The sequence below is a fragment of the Salvelinus sp. IW2-2015 genome, linkage group LG6.2 (genome assembly GCF_002910315.2).
Source record: "Salvelinus sp. IW2-2015 linkage group LG6.2, ASM291031v2, whole genome shotgun sequence".
NCBI classification, from domain to species: Eukaryota; Metazoa; Chordata; class Actinopteri; order Salmoniformes; family Salmonidae; genus Salvelinus; species Salvelinus sp. IW2-2015.
In genome coordinates, this window is record NC_036846.1 from 7,675,428 (window position 1) to 7,686,170 (window position 10,743).

The window sequence follows — 10,743 nt, forward strand, 5'->3', positions numbered from 1 at the left end:
TCCTAGCACTGTGAAAAGCCACTTTTTGATTGGTTGGATCAATAAACAAATATTTACAGGTCCAGAAACAAAGAAACATTCAGCTGGGAAAGTTCTATTAAAGTTCTCACAGCGCTGGAAGAATGCTGATTTGTCCCACCATGGAAACCCCCAGTCTGTTATTTTGAATTAATAAGGAAGGCTTTTAGTCATTATCGTACTAATGTTATGACCTAGCTGGGGAAACCATATTGTGTCTTATCTGAGGGCTATCTRACGGTTATCTCATGCATCTTGTTTCGCGCTTCAAAGCTGATTTCAAACAGGGCATGGAATGACATTCACTGTTTTTTAAATTCCGTTGAAAACGGTTGATATCGAAGATGCGGGGAATTCTTTGAGAGACGGACCCATTGTCTCTACCTTGGAGATCCCCCCTCGGATACGAGGCTTCATTTTCATAATGACGGTTCCACTCGGAGTCGGTCATTAAGTGATTGAGTGCGATTATTAACCATCATTCCCCTGATGAATGGCGTCTTCCCATTGGCTAATGAGAAGGGGATGAGAGACACGCTCTCTTTCTTCATCTATCTCTATCTCCCCTTCTGTCGCCCAGGTGACAGGGACGTGATGGTTGTGGTGTCTTTATCTAGTCCCGCCTGGTGTTGCTACCTGGCTCGCTGCTGTATAAAGTAACACACTCAACCTGCAGAGGAAGTATACTGTAGCAGCTGGTAGGGACCTGCTCAGGCATGACCATGTGGTCCCTGGTGGTGGCACATGCTTGTTCTGCTTGGAGGCTTGTACCTTTTTCTAGAACTCTCTGAAGACAGAGGAGTTTTCTCATCTTAGAGTTAAAAGCACTGAACCACCTGAGAGGTTTTACAATTGAAAAGATTTTCAACAAGTTTGTTAGTTGTTAATTAGATAGACATGACAAAGTTATAGATTGTAGGATCAAAATGGAAGAACTTGTACTGAACTTTGCATAGCCCCTTTATTTACAGTGTTTTAAAAGGCCTTTATTTAAGCATCAAAATATCACTGCTTGACATACACAAAAATATGAACTTAAAGGAACGTTATATAGTTTTTGTGCATCTTTGAGCGATGTTCTATCGGTTCCCTGGGTCATTTCATGTTTTCCTGTGTAAAGCAGGCAGAAATACAGCGGGTATGACGAGTTTTGCATCTACGGCAATAGCTCAGATACACGTGAAAACAGGAAATGACTCCGTGAATCGATAGAACATCACTCAGAGACATTCAAAATAGGTGAATCTTTCCTTTAAATATGTCAGTAGTTGATTAGTAAGTGGATTTAATTGTCACTATATTCCACTTAATGTGACTTGCATTGGCTCATGATACCAACACAGCATTTTCCCCATTCTTTAATTTGAGACCAGCTCTTCCAAAATCACCAAAAGGGGTTGTGTGGTAGTCAGTTGGCATGGGCCAGTCATCGGAGGACTGTACTATGGACTGGGCTCTGTGCACCAGCCCCGGTGCCAGGCTGGAAGAAGACACGCCGTGTGAGAGAGAAAGGCTTGCCACGGGCGTCCTCTCCCAGCCAAGCCGGCTGCCTGCCTGCCTGGCTACCGCATATCATTAGGTCTGGCCACGGCCCTCATGTTTGGGCTGGGCAATTACAGCACTTGCCCTTTGAAAACCAGCCTTCCATTGACAGCCATTCACTGTGTTCGCGTCTTATCACAGGCCTGTGATCCAACAGACTGGCTCTGTTCCCCCTCCCTCTGATGCCCGTCTTCAGGTTCCTCAGGGAGCCTTTGAAGGCTTCTCTTGTTTTTTAAAGCTAAACTCTGATAGTTCAGCTTCGAAAAATGCTGAGACAACCTGGTTTGGTGCTTAAGTAGATTCCACTTGTGGGGATAATTTGAAGTGTGCCTGGCTGGCTGGAGAGCCAATGGTAATGATGCTATTGACCAAGGCATGGTGCCCATCTGGGGCTAAAACTGGCATGCCAGGCTCACTTCTTATTGTCGATTCGGTGTGGGTCCTTTTTTTGCTATATTGACAAATCGTCAAGTAGGCTACAGTATCTGTTATTTTTTTTTTGTGCTGTGGAACTCACTGGACCAGCACTGCTCATGCTCAGGCTCAGGCTCATGTCTTGAGTACTATATCTCGGCTGTAGCTGAAGAAACCATGGTAACGTTGACTGGATATCCTGTACTATATCTCGGCTGTTAGCTGAGAAACCATAGTAACGTTGACTGCGATATCCTGTACTATATCTCGGCTGAGCTGAAGAAACATTAGTAACTTTGACTGGATATCCTGTACTTATATCTCGGCTGTTAGCTGGAAGAAACCATTGTAACGTTGACTGGATATCCTGTACTATATTCTCGGCTTGTAGCTGAAGAAAACCATAGTAACGCTTGACTGGATATCCTGTACTAATATTCTCTGCTGTAGCTGAAGAAACCATAGTGTAACGTTGACTGGTATATCACTGCTAACTGATATCTCGGCTGTAGCTGAAGAAACCATTGTAACGTTGACCTGGATATCCTGTACTTTATCTCGCTGTAGCTTGAAAGAAACCATGTTAACTATGACTGGATATCCTGTACTATATCTCGGCTGTAGCTGAAGAAACCATTGTAACGTTGACTGGATATCCTGTACTATATCTCGGCTGTAGCTGAAGAAACCATAGTAACACTGACTGGATATCCAGTGTTGTTTTCTTGTGGGGCTCATCTGACTCACTGGCCTGTGTTCTCAGTCATTAGCTAGCCGGGGTGTTAGCCTGCTCGGGCCCGGGGGGAAACGTCATTAAGGCGGTATTGTGGACGCTCAGCCAAGGTTTGTTTTCGTGTGCGAAGGGCGCCAGGTCCCCCGAGGGGCCCGGCAGTGCTCCTGGGGTCCAGTTTGTTTATAACACTTCTTTCTCAGTTTGAGGAGGTTGTCACCACAGCAGCACCATTGGGTTTCCAATGCTAATTGGTCTRCTGGAACTTTGCTAATGGTTCCAAGTAGCTGTGGGAATAAATGATTGTGGCACGCTCTATGGTAACAGTCACACACACAAAGACCAGGCAAGAAAACAGTGCTCAGTTTGTTTTTCTTCTACTTACAGATCAAACAATGTGATAAATGATTTATAAACTGGGTTCATTTGGCATTCGGTGGCTCGATTTGAAGCTTGTTTGTCAAATGGCAATTTGATTCATGACAGCATGGTGTGGGCATAATTGGTCCTCGGCAGGTCATGCAATATGATTCATTTTTAAGAATAAGAGGGTTTGTTTCAATTACCTTTAGAATAACACATTTATATTTAAAATGGGACCTAAGTTATTGTAACAACCCGCAGAATCAGGACTCTCATCTCAATTTAGTCACTACATGAAACAACTGATTTTGAACGTAAATGTACAAAATGCATATATTGAATCGAAATAAATGTACTGAATCCAATGTAATTATCACTAAATGGACTGCTAAACTTCTAGAAAGTAGTACCACTACCAACAAAGCATTGTGTGAACGGAAAGCCCCTCTTTCAGTTCACACAATATAATTACACTAGCTTCAATCCGAATGAATAGGAAAACAGTCCCTACACCCAATATCCACCAGATGCATATGCATTTTGTTTGGCCGGATGTCTGGCCCACATTTTCCGTACGTTACGCACATGTGCTTCACTTTTCATCCAGCTAAAAGCTAGCTAGCTAGTCATCGCACGGTAAAGCAATGCACAAGTTGAAAATATTGAAGCACGCGGCCTAGTGTGGCACCCCCAACGTAGCGTTGCGGACTGCTCCAATGAAAATGAAAGACTTCCATCAGAACGCAAAGAGTTTGATGCATCTGGTGGTCACGAGGCGTCATTGTCCACTATTGCATGGCGACCAACCACCACAGAAGAGCACATTGGGCTGAATTCAGACCCCCTTCTGAAACGGCATGCCACCACATGAGCAGTTGGGTAGGGGCAGAGAGGCAGTGGAGCAGACCTGGGAAAGACCAGGGTGGCCATGGTGATGGCACGGGGGGCAGGATGGACGAGCGGAGGGGATGGAGAGAGAGGGAGATGGCTCAGCACCGGGCCGGCTGGGCCATCACTGGGCGCTGTCCAAACTGTCAACAAGTCAATGAGTGACCTTGGCTGGACCCCTGCCCAGCTGGATCGTGGGTCAAGGTGGGGGGACGGGGGTTCGGGGGACAGAGGGGTGAGGAGGAGAAGAAGGGGAGGACAACGTGCCTGACACTCAGCAGATTGTACATGGTTCCTCCCTGACTCCATAGCATGCTGGCGGTATGCCCACTGTTACCAGAGACAGTCCAACAAATGATAGCAGCAAATGACAGTAAATGTTTTTAGTAAACGTGAGTGTGATAATCATTTGTGTCATTCTTTTTCTCCTAGTCGTTGTTGTGACAAGAAGAGCTGTGGAAACCGCAATGAGACGCCCTCTGACCCGGTCATCATTGACAGGTAAGGACACCTTTTTTCCCTCCTTCTGTCTTTCACCGGTAGAACAACTTTGACAGTGGGCCCAAGCAGGTAAGCAGGACCAGGTCTTCGTGGTTGTGTCTGTTTCATTGGGCCTGTCAGGCTGGCTGGGMTATASTGACCTCCTCCAAAAGGACAGTAMTGGCCTCRGAGGGCACAYYGSTCATTACCAAATCCATGTTGGCTCGTTAGACTGAGCTTGGAGAATGGCCAGGGACAAGAGAGCTAGGTGCCCGGAAACCAGTGACCCACACATACAGTCAAAACAGACGCACACGTCGGAAATCGAGCACGCACCGCATACACGCACACACACACACACACACACACACACACACAACACACACACACACCACACACACACACACACACACACACACACATCACACACACACACACAACACACACACACCACACACACACACAGTCTTCTCACCTCTTGTTGCCTGGGGTGCCTTTGATAGGTGTTTGCAGTCCAAGCCCACAGAGATCGTGTCCACGCTGTGTTTCCAGGATCAGGGTCAGATCGCATATATTTCCTCTAGTTCATACTCTAGAATATTCTTCCAACGACGCTACTTTCACCATACACAAACTAACACGCACGACTACATACCACACACACACATGAGACTACACACACACACAAACACATGACATAACACAATTACATATCCATTCACTCTGAAATCCCAACAGGCCAATCCTAGGTAGGATCTGCAGGAATGTCCTGTCCATCAACTAGAGTGTGTGTGTGTTGGTCAAGTGGTCACCCAAATTCGCTACGCTCGTTATACGCCTCCCAAACAATTCCGAAGTGTTTACGAGCGCAAGCCGGCTCTTCGATTTAGTGGCGGACGGCCTGTATCACTGCACTTTAGTGCCCTATTAAGAAGTACAGGATTGTATGGGGACGCCGTCTCAAGCTCCTTAAAACAACAGATAAATCAGTTAGCGCAGGGTGGCAGGTGGGTGAGGGGTGTGCTATTGTGGTGACCAGCGATGCAAATACCCCGCATCAGTCGCACCTGTAAAAGCAGTTAATGCTGGCATTCATGCCCCCCCCCCCCTCCTTAGAGGACATGCACACATGCAGATTCCTATCTCACATAACGCACACGAACACACAGCCACAGCACATACGGCACACACAACGCACACACACGCACACATAACCTCTGTTGTTTCAAAGGATCTGCAGACCCTGTTAAATCAAGCTCTGATTCTGCTCTGCTCTTTCACCCTCTCCTAGGATCATCGTTTGAATAACACTAAATACTAGCACACACAACACACACACACACACACCACGACATACACACACACACACACACACACACACACCATGAAGTTGGCCTGTCATAAGGCTCCCACCTCCGCACAGCAGTGCGAGTGGTCGGTGTTGTTTCGGCCTCGTGTACACACACCACATCACACACACAACCCCACCACACACTCAAAGCACACACAACACACGACCACCCGTATTTGTTCATTATCCAACCAACAACACACAATAGTCCGGGGGGTGGGGGTTACTGGATCACATGGCTCACAACACAACGTTCATCACACATGGTACACACACCTCCACACAACATCACAACCACACACCGATCCACACCACACAAGCCTATGTTGTGGAAGCACCACACAATGACCCACACACACACAACATACGTAAGATACACACGAGAGGCAGTATTGGGGGTGACTCCCCCCGTCAATCCACACCCCACACACCCACAACCACCTGCCAACACCACCGACACCACACCACCACAGCAAACAAATCAGGACCCATCAAATACACACACACATACATACACTAACACACACACACATAATCAAATGCATGCAAGTGCACACACACTACCTGTATAGCCAGCATGTGACTATTTAATGATGAAATTGAAGGCTCTTCATTCAGAAAACAATCTTATGAGTGTTTGGTGACAGTGTCCTCTTTTCTCTTGCCATCATTGACTCTGCATTACTCCTGCCTTAAACATGTCTTACATGCCTTCTCTGTGACATACCACATTGGACATACACACTTGCCCCTATAAGCAGCATAAAGGATGGGTAGGGGGTACATTTAGTTGGTTGGACTCTGAGGTCGACCCTCCATCTAAAACCAGGAAGCAGTTTGTATCTAGGGCTATCATTTAATGGGGAGAATCCTGCCGAAGCAAGCAGAAAGCGCCAAAGGGCCGGGGTGAAATATTGTGTTGCGGGCCTTTAAACAGGTGTTATTACAAGCTAATATTGCATTTAGATGGCCGTCCAGTTCCCRGAGTGGGACCATAAATTCTCAGAAACTGTCAGAGCTTACTGGGGGACCAGTGGCTAATTACCCAGTWTAGACCTCACTGGCCCTAATCTACCTCCGTCTCCCCCTATCTTCCCCCTCTCCCTTCACCCTCTTACCGTAATGGGCCTGCTGGACATGGGAGATATGCCCCCCCCCACCCTTCTCCTCATTTCCCCCACTCACTCACCCCCTCCCACTTCCACTAGGACCATTTGCTGCTTTTGATGTCATTCTCTCAGGGTTAAGTGGCGAGGGACATGGGAGATGGAAAGAGGCGCCCTCACCATTCAACGTCCCTTCATTCCCCCACCCCTCACAGCTCTCCATGATCTGTTCTACAGTACGAACCACTAGCTATCCCCTACAGTCTGTCAATGGACATTTGTTTAGGGCTGTCCCTCTTGGTGTCAATTGGTCTTTATGAGTGACTCGCGAAGCTGCCCATCATTCGTTGTACCGGTTGTAGGGGAATTATGCAAGCTCTCTTGGAAGTAAATCCTGACATATATATTAAAACCCCCTCATATTTCATATGCTCATCAATAGACTAGAGATGTAAAGGAATGTCATCTATCAGGTGCCGACGTCTGCTAACGTGTGGACACAGACAACGTGTATGTGTGAGGATGCGTGCATGCACGTTTTCAGGGCTGGACTGACTGACCGCTCCAAGTGAGGGTTAACTCTGCTGGGGGTGATGGGGTTATCAGCCTCTCCGGATCCTTCCCAGCAATCACAGCCTATTGATCGACCAGCGTGCACATGGGAGCCGGCCAGATTAAGAGTATAGATTTACAATAAAAGCAGGACATTACTCGGCACAGCCTGGGTAGAAATTGAAAAAAAAAAAAAAGAGGTTCTGGAAGTGGGATGAGTCAGGGCCGAGAGAGAGGAAGGGGTTGCCAGGTTTGGGAGGGGGTCGTTGCCAGGTTTTATGGGTCGTTTGTCCGGGGTTATGTTTTTAGGAGACAGGTTATGGGTGCAAGTGCTATTACATGATTTTGCATTGGGCTTTATGCATGTTATTGAAGACAGTTGCTCACTTGTAGACATTGTTTTAATGGATTTTATCACATAGGCATATTGAGGGTCACCTGGTCTGGTGTTGCCGTTAGGGTATATCAGGGGCGATGGGTGGGGGATGAGACACAGTGTGTGTGTATGTGTGTGTGTGTGTGTGTGTGTGTGCCACAGAGGACCCGGGCATTGGCTCTGCTTGCCCCAGCGACTCGTGTGCCATGGAAGACTCGCTCCCTTTTCTTACCTCAGCTGATGTGAAACCATGGGGCAGCAGCCTACTACTATGGATGATTCACCTCTGAATCCACGGCCAACTCCCTCATCACAATGGGTTCTCTCTCTCTCTTTCCTTCCATCTCTCTCTCTCCCCCCTTCTCTCGCTAATCAGCCGAGTGTTACCCAATTAAGAATGCACAGTTAACCCTCCATTCTGTCCAACCCCCCGACACCGACACGCACGCCAGCACAGCACGCACACAGACACACACACACACAACACACACCACACACCACACCACACACACACACACACACACACACACACACACACCACACACACACACACAACACACACCACACACACCACACACACACAACACACACACAACACACACACCACACACACACACACACACACACACACACACACACCACACACACACACACACACACACAACTCCGTGGTTAATCAGGAGGAGGAGTGAGGTGTGGCTAATTAAGTCGGTCCATCCATGAGCCCAGTCCTGCCAAACAGATGTGATGGAGGTGAGGAGGTCATTTGATGCAGGATAAGAGCTGCTAGCTTGTAGAATGCACTTATAGTGCCTATATCACCCCATAGTGCATTATAAGCCTTGCTATAAGCATTCATAACAGCTACAGCCCGCAGGTTGTATGTAACACCCCTGATAACAGTATAGCCCTAAAAAACAGTGCTGACTTGAAAATAAGAGTCTGTGTGCTGGGTTCACATCCCTGTCTGCTAGGGGTTTCACCTTGAGTAAGACACTTAACCTTCAATAGCTGGAGAACATTCATCTTTATGGATATCTAACATGGTGAACAACCCTCAGATTATGAAGCTCGGTCTGCGATGGAAGGTAGTTCATTTCATTGGCAAGCAGGTAATTTTTCATCCTTTGGATTTTTCGTAGTGGTGAGGTGCAATCTGGACGCGGCATGCCCGAACCAGCCACAACAGTGCCAGAGAGGGAGGGAAGGTGAGCGAAACAGTGGATGGAGGAAAAAAAGGGTGGATGTGTGGAGGAGGAGGGACTGGGGGGGTGGTGTGAGGGAGTGAGAATGAGACAGGATGGGGGGAGGAGGACAGAGGGAGAGAGGGATGGGGATGAGAGGAGGGAGGTGGAAGAGGAAGCAGATTAAAGGGTATTGATTTCTTATATAAAGATTCAGAGATTTGATATGATGAGGGTCGCAGGAGAGGGGCCGGCCGCTGGAGAGAGAGAGAGAGAGAGAGAGAGAGAGGAAGAGGAGAGAGAGAGAGAAGAGAGAGAGAGAGAGAGAGAGAGAGAGAGAGAGAGAGAGAGAGAGAGAGAGAGAGAGAGAGAGAGAGAGAGAGAGAGAGAGAGAGAGAGAGAGGAGAGAGAGAGAGAGAAGAGAGAGAGAGAGAGAGAGATGCACACTGGGGGAAGTCGAAGGGAACATTGCATCACCGTAAACAGTCCTAGCCCCCAGAGCTCATCAGTAACACCGGCTCACAGGATCAACACACAGATGACACCCATATAGTTAGAATTGATGATCAACTTCAAACTAGGAAAATAGAACATGGTATCATGTTTATAAACCTAGTGCTTACCTCTCATAGGGCTTAACCTGTGAACCCAATAGCATCCCAAAACCAATCCAATCGCAATATTACATATAGAACCATTTCACCAAGAGATGTAGTTGCACCATCTCCCAGAGACATGTTAACTGGGGACAAAACAGTCAGTGATGCAGTTGATGAATCAGAAACCAACCATGATATTTATCTTATTGCTCAGATGGAATTCTTTAGAGTTTTCCCACTATATTGTAGTGTAGGTTGTCTATCAAGTTGAGTCTTTTAGCAGTGGGGGTTAAGAGACAGTTTAAGTCCTCTAGTTTCTAGGTTGCCTCTTTGTGTGTGTGAATCAAGACTTTGTTATGCACTTTCTACATATCTCTCAGGGGATGCAGGATCATCTATATTTCATGCTCCTCTGATGCCAGGCAGGATGAGACCCTATTGCTTTCACCACCCTCCCTCCTGCACGCACGAGCACGACCACGCACGCACGCCAACACCACACACACACACACACACAACACACACACACACACCCACAACCACAAACACCAACACACACACCAACACATCACACACACACCCAAACAAATGTCACGCCCCACATGCACGCTAAACCCACACGGGAGCGCGCAGAACGCAAGCATGTGCACACATGTTAACACAGAAAACACAGACATAACAAACAAAATGGAGGCTCAAAGCTATAGTAAATGTGTGTTACAAGCCCTCAGTCATAGACATATAGACATATGCTTATAAAACATATAAAACCCTTATAAAACTCTTATAAAACCCTTATAAAACCCTTGTAACCCCTTGTAAACCCTTATAAAAACACTTATAAAACCCTTATAAAACTCTTATAAAAACCTTATAAAACCTTGTAAAACCCTTGTTAAACCCTTATAAAACATATAAAACAAAGATACATGTACATACAGTAGACCTTACGCCACCCTGTCTACACTCGTACTCTTCTCCACAAAGGGTCACACACAACCACACACACACAACACACACACCAACACAACACACACACACACACACCACCACACACACACACACACACAACCACACACAGCACACACACCACACACACACACCCAACACACAACCACAACACAACACAACACAGCCTAC

General features: G+C 46.9%; 1 pseudogene; it reads left to right on the top strand.

Annotated features, from left to right (window-relative positions):
- Positions 1–10,743, top strand: part of LOC111965507 (transcription factor COE3-like) — a 114,750-nt pseudogene that overhangs the window by 22,420 nt on the left and 81,587 nt on the right.